The sequence below is a fragment of the Erpetoichthys calabaricus genome, chromosome 10 (genome assembly GCF_900747795.2).
Source record: "Erpetoichthys calabaricus chromosome 10, fErpCal1.3, whole genome shotgun sequence".
NCBI lineage: Eukaryota > Metazoa > Chordata > Cladistia > Polypteriformes > Polypteridae > Erpetoichthys > Erpetoichthys calabaricus.
Window position 1 is genome coordinate 4,239,242 of NC_041403.2, and position 16,793 is coordinate 4,256,034.

The 16,793-nt window shown below is 46.0% G+C and overlaps 1 protein-coding gene across 1 annotated transcript in view; it reads right to left on the reverse strand.

Annotated features, from left to right (window-relative positions):
• dab1a (DAB adaptor protein 1a) overlaps positions 1 to 16,793 on the reverse strand; it is a 280,483-nt gene that overhangs the window by 207,181 nt on the left and 56,509 nt on the right. The window contains exon 2 of the mRNA XM_051932968.1: positions 12,696 to 12,797. The gene's annotated coding sequence lies outside the window, so the exon portion shown is untranslated. The remainder of the gene's footprint in view (positions 1 to 12,695; positions 12,798 to 16,793) is intronic.

Here is a 16,793-nt window from a genome sequence, read left to right on the forward strand (position 1 = left end):
TGAGCACTGTGATACACTGGCACACTGAAAAAAAAAAGGTGCCAGCAGTCACACACGTGTGCTTGGGAATCAACCAAAGGGACCAGGAAATGCCAATTCCATGCCAGGCCAGGGGGCAGCGGGGTACACTAAACCTCTCTCTTTTCTCTCCGCAGACCAAGCACGAGAAATCCTTCCTGTCCCGGCCCCGAGGACGTCACTTCCTGTGAACCACCTGTTAGGACCCCTCATCCTCCATACTTAAACAGTTCTGTTTTCAGACTCACACCTGTACACATTGAAAGCAAATTTAAGCCTTTTGCAGACAGGGAAACAATACGGGGGGGGCTCTCCCAAACCTTCGTTGCTTCTTTCACACAGTATTCTAGGTAGAACCCCCTGTGAAACTTTAAGCTGTGCGATACACCAGGACATCATGAAAAAAGGTACCGCAACTCTAGGCAGGTCCACCGAAAAACCACGTTAGGACCCTAAGAAAATGGGGCCGGTACTCCAAGAAGGTCCACAGTGACATTTTCGAGTGCTGTGGTATGCTGGTAGACAGTGGTAGAGTAAAATGTTGCACATACGTTGATCGATATTTCACATGTCTGTATTTGTAGAATCGACATTTTACTTCTTATTATGTTTAAAGAGCAAAGAAAAAAAAGGATGAGACATTTTTTCTACCCCCAGAGTTTCAGGAATGCTGGTTTTAATGACTGAATGTGACAGAAACAGAGAGTTTTATTGCTTAAGGACTTGCCTTTCCTTTCTTGGTTGTTTGTTTGAAGGATGCTGACAAGAAACAAATTGACTTAAGGTTTGAGGGGGGAGGGTGGAGGGGGGGGTTTCGGGCTTGGCCTGAGCTATTCCATTGGTGAATGTCCCAGGAAGGTGTGTGTGTGTGTGTGTGTGTGTGTGTGTGTGTGTCAGGAGATGCACTGGGACAATAAAGACTTGCAAAGGCCTGCTCTCTCTGTATATATATATATATTGTAAGAAGGACACTACTGTATATAGCGCCTGACCCGACACAGATTGGACATGGGAGGCAAGTGTAAAATAAATAAACTATTTATTTTCTTCCCATGTGGGCGCATGTCTTCCCCATGTCCCACAGGCAATACACAGTCCCAAAGCACAGACACAAATAAATCACGCACTCTTCTTCTTTTACCTCCACTCCTCCCTAGCAACCTCATCCTCTTCCTCCCAATTCTGGCCGCTGAGTGGTGATCGCTGGCTCCCTTTTATTGGGTACCCGGAAGTGCTCCCGGTGCTTGATTGGCGACATCCGTCTGCACTTCCGGGTAAGGCGAAACTAGTGCCCAAAAGGGGCCAGCAGCTCCTGCTGCAGCACCCCCTGTGAGGAACCCCACAGAACTGCACAGAACTCCAATGCTCATGAAGCCCTAGGGGAGTCCGAGGCACCGCTGCAACCCAGGGAGGCTGCTATCTAGCATCCAGGGGGAGATACTGGGCCTCCCACCCTTGTCCCCCTTATATTTATATATATATATATATATATCTATCTCGGGCCGCATTGTGGCACAGTGGTAGCGCTGCTGCCTCGCAGTTAGGAGACCCGGGTTCACTTCCCGGGTCCTCCCTGCGTGGAGTTTGCATGTTCTCCCCGTGTCTGCGTGGGTTTCCTCCGGGCACTCCGGTTTCCTCCCACAGTCCAAAGACATGCAGGTTAGGTGGATTGGCGATTCTAAATTGGCCCTAGTGTGTGCTTGGTGTGTGGGTGTGTTTGTGTGTGTCCTGCGGTGGGTTGGCACCCTTCCCGGGATTGGTTCCCTGCCTTGTGCCCTGTGTTGGCTCCAGCAGACCCCCGTGACCCTGTGTTCGGATTCAGCGGGTTGGAAAATGGATGGATAAATCTCTATCTCTCTATATATATGTTTATATATATATATTTATATTTATATATATATATATATATCTCTATCTCTATCTCTCTCTCTCTATATATATATATATATATATATGTTTTTATATATATATTTATATTTATATATATATATATATCTATACCTCTATCTCTCTCTCTATATATATATATATATTTATATGTATATATATATATATATATCTATCTCTCTCTCTCTATATATATATATTTATATGTATATATATATCTATATCTCTATCTCTCTCTCTATATATGTATATTTATATATATATATATATATCTCTATCTCTCTCTATATATATACTGTATATATTTATATCTCCCTCTCTCTTTCTCTTTGTCATGTTACATCCTGATGAAAGCAGACCAGTCGATGACCTGAACAGGGCAGGCTGCCTGGGTCTGACCAAGAAGAATCGACTGTAACTGTGAGTTACTGCGCCACCTGAGATTCCACATCTACATCATCAGGCTGTATGGTCCTGCTCTACAAAGCCACATTCTATTTGCTTGTATGACACAAGTTCTACTAAAATGTATTCCCTATAATCCATAGTTCCAAGTGGAGCTCCTTCACCTGCCTGCTCTTTCACTCTGTCTAACTGCCTGAGGTTATAGGGGTAAAGAAGGAAAGAGAGGAGAGGAAGCGCTGAACTGAAGTAGTGGATCTGACCACAGAGTGCTAAGTGTGTGGGATTTGAGGCATCTTGGTTAAGTCTTCACAGCAATGAATATAAAGGGGTAAATGTGGTTAATAATTACACACATGGGGGTGACACGGTGACGAAGTGGTAGCACTGCTGTCTCGCAGGGAGTCTCATCGCTGGTATTCCATGCCATTTATTCATTATTCATTTATTCATTTATTCATTTATTCCCTGGATTTATTCATTAAACGTCCTTTTCCGAGATATTGTGGTAGATGTCATCGGAACCTGTTCTCACCATGATGATATCTCGCACTGCCACCTGGTGGATTCCTCCAGATTTACGTAAAGTATGCACAGGTATAAACAGTGCAACACTTGCGTAGCAGGAGTGTCCGCTGCAGCCTGCGTCGCGTCACATGAAGTATAAACCCGGCCTAAGAGGGGGTCTCGGAGGAGCGACTGTGTCTCCTTGGGGTGCATTCAGCCCCCCTCTTCACAACAGTAGCAGCAGAGACACGAAGTGGCTGGTATGTAGTGCAGGCTGGGGGTGGGGGGAGGGAGGGGGGGGGGGGGGGGGAAGCAAAGCAAGCAGGGGTCGAAGGCCCCTAGTACAATAATAGAATGAAGTTTAAATTTATCAGCTAACATTATCAGACAGAATAAGCCAACATGAAAAGATGAGTTTTAAGATGAGATTTAAAGGAAGGAAGAGAGTCGATATTACGAATGTCTTGTGGGAGAGGCGAGGGGCCACTCGACTGAAAGCTCTGAACTCTTTGGAGTTACAATAAGACTGATAGAAGAAGAAGACCTAAGGATACGAGAAGAAATGGAGATGTCAAGATCATAAAGATAAGGAGGTGTCAGATTATAAAGGGTCTTGTAAGTCATAAGCAGAATCTTAAAATCAACGTGGTATTTAAATAGGGAGCCAGTGAGGCTGTTGAGGGACAGGAGTGAGGTGATCTATGGAATGAGTCCTGGAAACCATTTGAGCTGCCACAGCATTCTGAACCAACTGGAGTTTGTAAAGGCGTTTGTGAGCAACACTGGAAAGGATAGAATGTGATCCAAATGGAGCTCCTTCACCTTGTAGCAGGGCTACTTCACTTCCCAGCAGCCCAAGGGGGTTACCCACATAGGATGATGGGAATGGAAGCAGGGGATGCTGGGGACAAGCGAGGCCACCAGAAAAGTTGAAATAGGGGGGCCTGACAGAGCAAACGGAGATCGGTGTCAATTGTGCCCCGTTTCATGTTAGGATGAATGGACTGTCTCATGCCTGCCTGTCGTGTTAAGAAACAAAATGACAACGTGTTTAATAAGATATCTTTCCTGAAAGATACAGAGAACCTCAGACCTCAGGTACTTCAAAGAGGAGAAATTAAATTTACAAAAGAAAGAAAGTGAATAAAATTCAATAGTGAACAATAGTGACATTCATAACAAAAGTAGGCGCTCTCCTTCATTTGTGGTCTGCTGTCAGTCAAACAGCTAGCTCCGCCCAGCCTGCTATGACACAAGAAACTAGAACCACTCAGTCTGCTGACTCAAACTTCTAGTCATGTGAAGCCTGCTGTCACTCAGACATCTAGTCCCACCCACCCTGGTGTCACTCAAACATCTAGTCCTGGCCAGCTGGCTGTCACTTAAATTTCTCGTCCCTCCCAGCCCACTGCCATTTAGGCATTTAGTCTCATCCAGCCTGCTGTCACTCAGACATCCAGTCCCACCCACCATGCTGTCACTCACACATCTAGCACCTCCCACCCTAATTTCACTCAGACATCAAGTTCCACCCCATCAGCTGCCACCTAAACATTTAGCCCCACTCACTTATATATTTAGTCCTGGCAAGGTTACAAACATTCACACATTTAGCCCCACCCATCCTGCTGTCATTCATACATCTAGCCCCACCCATCCTGCTGTCAATTAGACATCTAGCCCATCCATCTTGCTATTACCCACAAATCTAGCTCCACCTACTCTGCTGTCACTCACACATCAAGTCCTACCACACCAGCTGCCACCTAAACATTTAGCCCCACTCTCTTATATATTTAGTCCTGGCAAGGCTACAAACACTCACACATCTAGCCCCACCCATTCTGCTGTCACGGACACATCTAGCCCCACCCATCCTGCGGTCACGGGCACATCTAGCCCCTCCCATCCTGCTGTCACGGACACATCTAGCCCCTCCCATCCTGCTGTCACTCACACATCAAGTCCCATCCAGCGAGCTGCCACCTAAACATTTCGCCCCACTCTGGTTGCTGTCACTTTAATATTTTGTCACCCTAATCGAGTAGTTGTCAATCTGAAGAACTGTTTGGGAACAAGAGTGACAGGACAGGAGGACCTAATTGACCACCACAAGTGAAGGGCTGAGAACAAAATGCAAGCTGTTCACAACTTCCTTGGTTACAAAACCCTAACAGCCCCCATCGTTTGGTGAATTTCTGTCCAACTATGAGGGTCTTCTTAATCACATTGGGGGCGTCAGCGTTTCGAATGGAGGTGGGCAGTTTGTTCCACCATCCAGGAACTAGTGGCTCCCCCCCGCCCTGCTAGCAGACCCTCCAGACACAGAATTAGGTCCTCCTAACCTTCCACTGCTCGGCGCCACATGCAGAAGACCACTGACAATGAAATCGTCTCAGTCTGAGCCACTGAGATGTGACATGAAGTTCAGAATTCTGCGTGAACATCGGCCCATTTCGGATTCTTTATTATTTAATGCTTAGCAGACTTCAATTCTAACATCTCCATCACCCTCACTTGTAGCAGCACACCAGCACCGGCACACAAAGGAAGCAATGTGAGCGTCTTCAAGCAGCCCGCCGTCTAAAGGGACGTCTGAAGGGACACGTGGCACATCTGCTACACATCTTCAGCGTGGCGGATTGCGCTGCTAACTTAATCAGCAGAGTCTGCCAGCGCAAGGCTCATCCCATCCCATTATCTCTTCATTAATCTCCAAAAGAACAAGCAGATGCCATTACAGCAGCTGGAGACACCACGGCACAGGCCCACCTGCCCCTCATTACATGCCTTCATGGGAGAAACTGGCACCCTCCTGGGGATAAAAATGGAGAAATGCCCCAAAGTGGCACGTTTGGTACATAGGCCCGGCCTTTGCAAAGTGGGCACGTCCACAGGGTGGACTTTGATGTTCTCAACTCCGACACATGTTCCTGCGTAATCAGACCCTCGTTGTGCGGGATTTATGAGACGATGTCACAGCACTTGAGGTGGGGGTAGTAAAACACATACAGGGAGCTGGGATGTCGTGGCGGGGGGCACTTTCCTCTGGAAGAAGGTGGCAAACGTTGGATCGGGTTGTTCACTTTCCTCATGTGTGGTGTCATGTCCTTAGCCTTGGATTGCTCGACACCACTCATAGTGCCCAAACCTTCACAAAGATCTGCCGTGTTGGTCTAAGTGGGCTGGTCTTCTATTTTATTACCAGCAGCTTGAGGACTGAGGTCTTCTAATCAAACTTCTGGAAGTCCTTTCGAAAAGGTGGCATCAAGAACTGCTGCAAGACCAGTTGTCCACACCCTTCCATTTTTAATTGCCGTTGTTTTAGCCTCAGAGCCAAAATTAAATTAAAATATGTAAGACCCTCACCAGAGAAATGCTGTTTGCTGTGGAGGTGGAAATCACGACTCGACAAGGCAGCACCCTCAGACCTTGGCATGCAGAGAGTTCTGGCAGACCATCAGCCTGAAAAAGACCAACATTATGAGGAAGAATGCTGACGTACCCCCGGAGATCACCATGGACTGATGAGCTGGGTGTCATCCATCATCACTGTCCATGGATTAGGACGCCAGTAAGCACATTAGAGCCCTTGCTCGCCCTAATAAACGTGTTATTGGTAGAACCCATAGCTCACATTCAAGAGCACGATGTGTGTGTGTTCTTTATTTCACTTTATACAATTTCTTATATTAGGAATTTGTTCGTTTTCACATACCCCTTGGGGTCCTAGCATAGGGTCTGCCACTGTACAGCGCCCCCCGGAGCAAGTGCAAGTTAAGGGTCGAGAGTCCAGCAGAGTAGGATCTCTTTTGGCGGTAACGGGAATTCAAACTGGCAACCTTCTGGATACCAGCACAGATCCTTAGCCTCAGATGCACCACTCTGCCCAAGATGGCACCGTATACCACTTGTGTCACTGCTGTAGGGATAGTGAGACATGGATAACGAATGCCAGACGTGAGAAGAAGCTCAACACCTTCCATATGTGAGGCATCTCCTAGCATGACAAAGTGCGGAATATCAAAGTTCTCTCCAGCGCCAACCTCCATTCTCAGACAGCACAGGCTGAGCTGGCAGGGCCACATCTGTCACATCAAAAAGGACATTCTGTGATGAGGCTAAGGAAGCCCTGGCCAGACGTCCAGGATCTCCGCAAGCATGATGTGAAAGCACTGGACATTGATGCTGACTCCAAGGGAAATCTTCGAGTGCACCAAGTGAAAAATTAGGAGATAGGAGAAGGTTGGGAGGACACAACGAATCCCCCGGATTGGCACAACACTGGAACAATGGGAGGTTTTTTTTTTACGACGGCTGCAGTGCCAGTCCTGCCAGCAACCCCTGAATTTTCCCTGCTGCTTGGAGGAGAAGGACACCAAAATGCAGCAGAAGACAAGCAGGTCCATAGAAATGGAATGGCCCCCTAATCACCCCCCAAAAAGTCTCTCTTATCCTTTCATCACTTAACAGCTCATGTGTGGTGAGCACACTGGCACAAAAATGGCTGCCGTGGCATAATTCAGGGGGGTGCTACACATTGGTGATGACTGGAGTGGCCCCTTACTCACTATGTATAGTGCTTTAAGTAGTGAGACAAGTGCCATATAAATGTAAAGAATTATTATTATGATTATGATTATTGTTATTAATATTATGATTATGACTATGATTATTGTTATTATTACTATTATGATTACTATGATTATGATTATTGTTATTATTATTATTATGATATTATGATTATGATTATTGTTATTAATATTATGATTATTATGATTATGACTGTGATTATTGTTATTATTATTATGATTAGTGTTATTAATATTATGATTATTATGATTATGACTATGATTATTGTTATTAATATTATGATTATTATGATTATGACTATGATTATTGTTATTATTATTATTATTATTATGATTATTATGATTGTGATTATTGTTATTAATATTATGATTATGACTATGATTATTGTTATTATTATTATTATGAATATTATGATTATGATTATTGTTATTAATATTATGATTATTATGATTATGACTAAGATTATTGTTATTAATATTATTATTATGATTATGACTAAGATTATTGTTATTAATATTATTATTATGATTATGACTATGATTATTGTTATTATTATGATTATTGTTATTATTATGATTATGATTATTGTTATTGATATTATGATTATGACTATGATTATTGTTATTAATATTATGATTATTATGACTATGATTATTGTTATTATTATTAGGATTATTACATTTCCCCCTATTCAAACCTGTGTGTGTATCCAGGTCCACTGCCCGCTGCCCGCTCATCTTCAGGAGGAAATGCCAGGCTGCCCGTAACATCTAAGAGGACAGGAGGGGCTTTCACGCGGTGGCAGCAGCAGTGGCGGCATTGGCGGTGGCTGGCGCTCCAGTGGCACCGCTCTGCTTGATGCGCGTTAAGGATAATGCGATGAGATGTGCGTCTGTTGTGCACTTCATGTTTCATTTAAGAGCCTCATCTTCATTACGAGAGGGCCGGCTTCTTATCAGGACCCCCGGCACATGCCTGCACTGTTTAGAATCCATTTAAAACATCAGTCAAAATAATAAAAAAGGAAGAGCGGCGAGGGCCGCGAGTCGCATTAAACGGTGACAAGGCAGCCTGCACGTATTCAATCAAACGCTACGACAACGGCCGTTTACTGTTTGCTTAGCGCCGTGGACGTAATGAGGCCGATTAAACAGCTAAAGGCTGGAGCCCACCAGCAGGGGGCGCCGTGTGGACTTGCCTTCTTGACGCAGGTGGATCGGACTGAAGGGTCTGCTGTGAAAGGCGCCATATGAAGAGAGTAATTCAGGAGGTGCCATCTTAGAGACCCACTGGCATCTAATGATGTGAGAAGAAGAACTGATTGATGCTGATCACTGAATTAATTAACAATCAGTTTTGCCACTGGCAGTGCCAAGCAGTTCATGAAATCACCTGGTAAGACTCCCACTTTATGTCCTTCACTGCTGGTGGGGTTTCCAGCTGTTAGACTTGATGGGACGAGAGGGGGCGCTCACACTATCCGTTTCTCCCTTTCCCACCTCAGCTCCAAGAAGCCCCCGAGTGAGTGTCCAGGGCTGGTCCCATCTTACCAGCCGCAGCTTCCAGCCCCCCAGAGGAGGTCACATGGTTTTGGACCCGAAAACATAAACTGCAGCAAAGAACATCAAAGCAATGTGAGGAACCTGACCAACGAGAGGGTCCGTCCATCAGGCCCGTTGGTTTAGCTCAGAGCTCAGCTGTCCCCCCCGCGTCTCATCTCAGAATCCCTAAGGGGTCCCATTGACTTTTGAGCCGAGCAACGGGCCACCATTTTCCGCTGCTGGTGCCATCGAGTGGGGACACTAAACGAGTCACAGACTTGGCTTTGACCAGCGGGTCACTCTCAAGAGGAGGCGTTTGAGGGCAGCTTGTCTTGTTGTAGAAGGGTCCCATGGTGACCCTCATTCCCTCATGAAAGAATGTCCCCAAATCCCACCTATCGCCCCCAAGGGTTACACTACCCTTTATATCCATGACCTCAGGCAACGGGTCAGAGTGCCACAACAGGCGGGACCAAGTTGCCCGTTTACTGGTCATAAGATTAATTATAAGCAGCGTCAGAAGAAAGCAAGCAGAATGGAGTTTTGCAAACCATACAGCCTGGCAGCGCCAGACGTGAAATCTGAGGTGGCACACACTGTAAATGTGGCATTGCTATAAATGTGTCGTCGTTATAAACGTGTCATTACACTCGATTCCCTGTCTCCTCATCGTTTGCAAGGGGCCAAGCAGCAGAGGGAGAGAGAGAGAGAGAGAGAGAGGTGGGCAGAGAAACCAAACTCATGCCAGGCCTTCAGTTTCTTGTCACACGGTGCCAGGTCTCCTGGCTGGGGCACAAAGTTATGCCTGACGTCTCCTTTGTTCATTTTGAGTTCCTCGGTTTATGTTGATTAGGGGTATCGTGGGGTCTTTGTCTTTGTACAGAATTGTCACCTTTGGCGTATTTTGTGGGCGGTCCCCCAAGAGGTGGCGCCACCTGTCAATCACAGCCTTCCACCCTATACATCACATGAATCCATTACTAAACACTGGCCACGTTTCCTGTCAGGGGCGGGCAAGAGAATAAAATATCAAAAATATCTGGGGTCTCTTGCCCTCTGTGTACCCTTCAGCACCTTTCCAGTGTGTGCCCGTCGTGCCCCCCCCTTTCTCAGACCCTTTCATTCTGAGGTGTGTTCCTCGCCGTCTGCCCGTTTTAAAGGCGACTCTCAGGGTGCCTCCTCTGCCGTCCCTCCTCACACTCGCCCTTCATCTTTCAGTGGCATCACCAGAGCCAAACTGACCAATCGGATTGCTTGGCTGAACTGGACACGCCCACACACACACAGGTGTTAGTGTTTTATTATATCGTATATCGTAGATTCATTTATATCACAAAGCTGTTTGTATAAAAGTGGAGCGACAGGCCTGGCTGGCCAGAGTCGTCATCCTGTTTGCCGACACGTCACCTTATATGAAGTGTGTGACACGTCCCCCTCCATTCCTTTTCTGTGACAGCTGCCACCACATCCCAGTTCTACAACCCGTCTGGGAAACAAGAACCCATCTGGACAGCACTGGCAAACAAGGCATGTGCCAGTCGTGAGCAGGATGCCAATCTACACGCACACACACACACCTATATTCACACTAACACAGATTTAGAGTCCATTCACTAAAGCAGTGCAGATGTTTTTTTGGGGTGGACCTGAAGAAGAGGAGCACGAGGAGGAAAACCTTCAAAGACACAAAGGAGGACTCGGAAACTCCACAAACTCTGAGAGTCTCGGAGTGTCAGAAGGTAAAGGCAGCTAAGAAACATCAGGAATAAAAAAAACAAGCTGGCATTTCCTGAATGTCTTTGAGGATTCGGACGGATGGTCAGAGGTAAATCACACTGTTTGTAGGCACAGTTGGCACATTTGTGGTTTCTGTATTTGCCGCGTTGGTCGTCGAGTTGAAGTCACTTCCTAAGCCCCCCCCCATCCTTCCCTCCCCACCACCACCAACCCCATTGACGAAAGACGAAGAAACTCAGGTTTGAAAAAGTAGCCACGGCATTGAGTGGCACCAAACGCCCCGCCAACGTCTCCTGGGACCACAGCGTAGTTCAAGTGATGAAATTCAAGGGGGGTCTCTGAAGATCTCTGAAGACATTTGAACTAAAAACTAAAACAAAAAAGCAAACACACCGTCCAGTCAGGGCCACATGAAAACCCACCGAGCCCACCAGCAGCAGAGGCCTCAGCCTCAACAGCCTCATGAGCCAATGAATTGATTATTTATTATAAAATTTTCCAAAATAATTGCCTATTAAAATATTAATGTTCAGATAAGCCAATGAATTGATTATTTATTATAAAATTTTCCAAAATTATTGCCTATTAAAATATTAATTTTCAGATAAGCCAATGAATTGATTATTTATTATAAAATTTTCCAAAATAATTGCCTATTAAAATATTAATTTTCAGATAAGCCAATGAATTGATTATTTATTGTAATACTTGCAAAAATAATTGCCTATTAAAATATTAATTTTCAGATAAGCCAATTAATTGATTATTTATTGTAAAATTTTCCAAAATAATTGGCTATTAAAATATTAATTTTCAGATAAGCCAATGAATTGATTATTTATTGTAAAATTTGCCAAAATTATTGCCTATTAAAATATTAATTTTCAGATAAGCCAATGAATTGATTATTTATTATAAAATTTTCCAAAATTATTGCCTATTAAAATATTAATTTTCAGATAAGCCAATGAATTGATTATTTATTATAAAATTTTCCAAAATAATTGCCTATTAAAATATTAATTTTCAGATAAGCCAATGAATTGATTATTTATTGTAATATTTGCAAAAATAATTGCCTATTAAAATATTAATTTTCAGATAAGCCAATTAATTGATTATTTATTGTAAAATTTTCCAAAATAATTGGCTATTAAAATATTAATTTTCAGATAAGCCAATGAATTGATCAATAATTATAACATCTCCGTAAATGTGTGTCATTGATAATCTTCTGAAAACCAGATGATCCATTCATCATTTGTAATTTTCATCAGGATAATCGATTACAAAATTATTTTTTTGTTGTTGATCATTGTCAGAGATGCCAGTTTATCGACTAATCTTTGTACAAATCACCGGAATAACTGATTACCAGACTGTCAGTTTGTTTCTTATAATTTCAGATAAGTTTGATTTATTGTAGTGAATGTCAAAATGATTAAAACATTAATGTTCAGATAAGGCAATAACTTGATCGTTCAGTGTCATACTAACCAGAATAATTGTCAATATTCTTTATTGATCATTTTCAGAAAGCCAAACAATCAATGAATCCTTTTTAATGCCCACCAGACTGCTAAGCACTTGTGATATTCACCAATCTCATGGATGACAAAACTTCCAATGAATCGCCCACCCTTTGCCACGCTGACCAGTGCCGTCGTCCACATTTATTACTGGTAATCCCCACCGAGTCAAATCATCTGTCAGTCATTTGTAATTTCCCACCAGAGTTATTCAAATTCTCGCTTGTTGCAGCCCACGCTGGAGGACCCCCTGAAGAGGGCGCTCAGTGCAGACCTGCCACAGCGTGTCTCAGCTGAAGAGAAGAACGACGTACACATCACAACAATGGGTCACGTGGGCCACACCAGGTGTGCCACCAGTCAGAGGAATGCAATCCATCCTGCCCCCCCCCCACCCCATTGACCTCTGCCCCTTCAGCAGCTGAGATCCCCCCTCTCAACCACATACCCTTCAGCGACATCTCGACCCACTGGCACTCACCAACATGACGTGGCGCGTCTTCTACCACAGAAAGTGCCCGCTCTTCTCCACTGGGACTTTTTGAGGCTGGCATGAGGAGGACCGCTGGCTCAGCATGGTGCGCTAGAAATGAAGGAGACAAGCAGACGGTCAGATGGTGAGAAGGTCAGATGGTCAGAGGGTCAGATGGTCAGACAGTGAGGCTGCAGCACATCGGGTACCAGTAACCTGGCACAGCACTGGGGAAAGAAACATCAGCTGCCTTGTAGAGCCACCACTCCTATGGTGATGCCCAGGACCCTCAGCCCAGGCTGGCCTTCCATTGTCCAAGGTCATCACCAAGGACGGGCCAGGGTGGCAGAGGCAGACAACGAAGAGGGCAGTTTAACAGAACAGAGCACTTAAGACATGTAGGTGGCAAGGAGCCAGAGAGCTCAGACTGTCACCCTGGGGTCCGGAGCAGGGTGGTCTCTCAGGCAAAGTGCCATCCCCGGTAAGTCGGCCAGCACTGCTGGGACTCATGCTGGGCACAAAATAAAAAAGACCACCTGCACCCAGTGGAGGGCGCTATACAAAACCTCCAAACTCCATTGAACTGAATTCACCACACAGAGGGTTCGACTTTTTCAGGGCTATTCAGGTTCAGCAGGGTGGGCCGCACTAGAGTGCTCCCCCCAATTTTTTTTTTTTTTTTTTTTACTGATGTGTAGATGTTAATAATGTATCAGCTGGTACTGACCATTGTGAGTGTTACATGTGAATGTCCAGGGGTCCCTTGCCAGGAAGATGGACTGGGGGTCCCAGCCAGGTTGGGCATTCATCCCTTGCTTGGAGGGGAGTCCAAAATAATGGAAGGATAGGAGGAGTTCGCAAGTCAGAGTATTTACTCCCCCAACACACTAGAGGGTGTCTGCTCCCATTTTCTAGACCATAATGCAGGCTGGGAATTGTAGTCCCGTGGGACAAGCCTGTTGAGTGTCATGGATGCCACCAGGGGGAGCTGCAGGGATCGACCTCCCCTACTGTGTGACTTCTACGGACTTCAATCAAACACCAGCAGTACCATCAGGGTCCAGCTTACTGGGAGCCCACCACCACACCTCAAGGAATTGGAGTCGGGAGGAAGAGGAGGAAGAGGAGTGGGACAGAGAAGGAGGAAGGTCTTTATTGTTGTGGTGGGCCGCGCTGTACGGAGGATTCTAGAGGGGCCTGTAAAGCTACTGGATAGAATCAAATCATTAAATTTGAACCCGGGACTGTGTCTGTGTCAGTGTTGTCTGGGGGTCTGTAGCTCAGTGGCGCCCCCTATCGCCCACACCATTTAGTGCCACAAAGCACCCTTGGAGCCCCAACTGCCATTAATCACCAACACATGACTTTGGGGCTGGGACCCCCTTGGTGAACCCAGCATTGCTAACCACCAATTCATGAATGATGACAGGAGGGTGGGTCCCTTGGAGAGGGCACCTGGAAACACAGGTGGGCAGCTCTTGCCCCAGACATCACTGCTGGTGCTTATCCTTTGTCCTGCCCTGCACTACAATACAAGCAGCAGGCCCTCTGGAGTGCCATCATGTCACAGCGATGTCACTTGGTGTGACAGGACATGCCTTTGCCAGCTATGGAACTACACTGGGTGGTCTTGCAACAGGCAGGGAAAAACAATCTGTCACACATCCGTCAAGAAGGCATCCTGTCACCTGGGGGCTTCTGCTTCATGTCACACAAGGGGGGCCCATAAAGCATCTAATGGTGACCGCAGCTGCCACCGCTTCTCCAGCCAACACGAGTACAAATGGAGGATAACAGACAACTGGCAGAAGAGGTCAAAGTGAAGCTCTTCAGATGGTGGGATTTGGGGGCTCAAGGAGAACAAAAGGAAACGATCTCATAACAAAGTGTCCTTTAATGTCATCACGGGCACAGGTGACTTTGTGGAGACGTCATCTCTTGTAGGTAAAGAAACGGAGGAGCGTCCGTTAAAATGGGAGAGGAGAACGGAATTCACTTTGAGACACAACTGGCATCCCGCGGTTCAAACAAAATGCTGGCGCGGGATGCGAGGTGAAGCACAGATGGACGTGAGCCCCTCAAATATCAGACCTGAGACCACCTAATAACGAAGAACTGAGCAGGAGTGGAGAGTTGAGGACACACACACACACACACACACACACACAGACAGACAGACGACAGACAGACAGACAGACAGACGGACAGACAGACAGAATTCCAAGAATGGTATTTTCGGACTCAGAGAGGTCTAAAACGTCGAGATTCATCAAAATCTCGACATGGAATTTTTGGACCATTCCAATATTTTCCGTATACGAGAAAGTAAAAACAGCAGCAGCCCCTGCACTGCCTCCTGCTGGACTCCACTCATAACTCCCCGTCACCCTTCCTGTTTCTGAGCCATCCATGTGCACCCCACACCCTGACCTGCCACTTCTTTTAGTTTGATGCCCACCACTCATGTGGCACCTTATCAAATGCCACATCAATAATCTCATCTCCTCCACTCTGGTCGTATCCTTTTGTTCTTCCATCCTGTTAGTCAAACATGACCTCCATCTTCTGACCCCACGCTGACTGTCCTATACCTTTGCCAGGTGTTGCTCCATCTTCTCCTTAATAATTCCTTCCATTCATTTTCCTCTGATGCCCATTGAGCTTACTGGCCTGCAGTTGCTCAGCTCTGCCCGCTTGCCCTTTTTTTTTATATACCAGGATCACATTTGCCCTTTTCCTGCCCCTCAGAACCTCCCCAGTGCCCACTGACTTCCTAAACCCGAGTGTTAAGGCTTTCTCTCTGCACTCCCTAAGTTCCTTTTGGTGGACTCAGTCCACGTTTCTGATGTTCTTATTTCTAAATATCCTGCGCTGACCTAATTAGTTAATTCGCCAAAAACACGCAGGCCTCTTCTGCGACTGCACGCTGAGCTTGAGGCGTTTGGCCAACTTGTAACTGAAATCGGAATGAGGACTAAAGGACGTGGCACTGAACGGCGTTCATCATAAAACACGCGGACGTCCCCTCGACGTCATGTCACACAACGATGACAAACACTGAAGGACGTCCTGCTGTACTACGACAGGTGATGAAGTTATCGGTGCCTTTGGGTGGCAAGCATTGATGTGGGGGGGGGGGGGCTCGACTCGCAAAGAAAAGACCCCTCAGAATAAAAATATAACAGCATGTCAGAAATGATCAAATGACTCCAAACCTATGGGCAATGATAAGGGGGATGAGACCAGGGAGAGGAGTCAGGGGGAGAACTTGGGGAATTGTCTGCCAACGAACTTCAGCAACGCCAAGGAGCTGCTTACTGACTTTCACCACACCAAAGAGCTTCAATGTATGGTCAGTATTGGAGGAGTGGATGTAGAGGTGGTCTTGGGGGTCCCCATTAATGACAGGTTGGGCTGCTCTTGGAACACAGAGGAGAAGAAAGGGCAGAGCAGACTCTTCACCCTTAGGGGACTGCAATCCTTTAACATGAGTAGTGACATCCTTCATGTCTTCTACAGACCTGTGGTGGCCAGTGTGGTGTGCTGGGCCGGTGACATCACGTCAAGAGGGGACCACCACATCAACAAGCAGGTCAGTTATGGGATCCACTCTGGACCCCCCCGAAGGTTGTAATGGAGAAAAAAACTGAGAGTCATTATGAACAACGCTGCACATTGTCTCTGTGGCACAACAATGCGGATGACTTTCAGCCAATCAAGGGGGCCGAGAGACACGACTGGGGGTCCTTCATACCAAAAGCAGTACAACTGTATGGTACATCACTGGCACTGGGACTGGCAAGTCAGACGTTTTCTTTAACTTTCTTGATTTATACTCATCTGGTGAGTAGCAGCAGGATGGGCATGGCTAGGTCTGTGACTGCAGCCAACTAGCTGGCATTATGGCTGACCGGTTTTAATAGCTGAAGATGGTGACGAGCGGAGGTCTTCTATTTGGAGTCATCTGCATTCAGCCTTTCACGATCCCTTTTTTTTGCTTCGTGCTTTAATAAAGACGATAAAACCTCGGCCATCTTTATTATCCAGAGTCAGAGAATCAGGTGTGGGGTTAGGGGGTCTCGTGGAAGGGCACTAATCAGGGTTAGG